Source organism: Acyrthosiphon pisum, chromosome A2 (genome assembly GCF_005508785.2).
Source record: "Acyrthosiphon pisum isolate AL4f chromosome A2, pea_aphid_22Mar2018_4r6ur, whole genome shotgun sequence".
Taxonomy (NCBI): domain Eukaryota; kingdom Metazoa; phylum Arthropoda; class Insecta; order Hemiptera; family Aphididae; genus Acyrthosiphon; species Acyrthosiphon pisum.
The window spans coordinates 46,508,193-46,508,990 of NC_042495.1; the positions used below are offsets into that span (position 1 = coordinate 46,508,193).

The 798-nt window shown below is 41.0% G+C and overlaps 1 protein-coding gene across 1 annotated transcript in view; it reads right to left on the bottom strand.

Moving 5' to 3' along the window:
* LOC115034250 overlaps nucleotides 1–765 on the bottom strand; it is a 26,209-nt gene extending 25,444 nt beyond the window's left edge. Inside the window, exon 1 of the mRNA XM_029490454.1 lies at nucleotides 611–765. The gene's annotated coding sequence lies outside the window, so the exon portion shown is untranslated. The remainder of the gene's footprint in view (nucleotides 1–610) is intronic.
* Between the last annotated feature and the right edge of the window lie 33 nt (nucleotides 766–798).

The following is a 798-nucleotide window of genomic DNA, read 5'->3' on the forward strand; positions in this document are numbered from 1 at the left end:
CAAGTAACAATGAATATTATGGTTTTGGGGAATTACCCAGTGGTAACACCCAGCACGTGAATAAACATTTTAATAGTAACAGATTATTGTTATCTTATATTTACTATCTCCAAGTGGAGTGTAAATGTGTGATAAATTATAATGAGCAGTAATTGGTATGACGGAGATAATTATGGAGAAATAATACCTTTAGCAATCAGTGAATTTAGTACAGAGGAGAGGAGGGAGATGAGGGGATTGATTAGTGAGCTCAAATTAGAAATGAAACTAGAAAAAATTTCACCAACTTGATCGGGATGTGAACTTTGATTTCTGGTGGCTTCTGCGTATGATTTGTGTGTGGTTTGATGAGGATTGGAAATCGGGCCTTTCCGAGGGACTCTCGGATGGGCTTTTTTGAAAGCGGCCTTGAATGCCGGGCAGCCCTTGTAATTGCTGGTGTGGTCCTTGGAGCACAAGGCGCATTTGGCAGGACTGCTGCGGTCTTTGGTGCAGTCCTCCGTGTGATGGTCTTCCCCGCATTTGACGCATCTTGGATGGTGATGACAATTTTTTTTCGTGTGTCCATAATCTTGACAATTGTGACATTGAGGAGACCTCTTTTTTTGATGTGTGGTTTCTCGATAGAAACTTTTGTATTGAGAAGCGAAGAGATGCCCAGAATGTCGTTGTTATTGTCTTGAGGTTTAACCTCTACAAAGAATAGAGGAAGGGGGCTTTTATCTTTGTTTTTGACGTTGTGAACAAATTTTACACTGTGACCTAATTCGGGCCAACGCGTTAATTATATCGGGCACT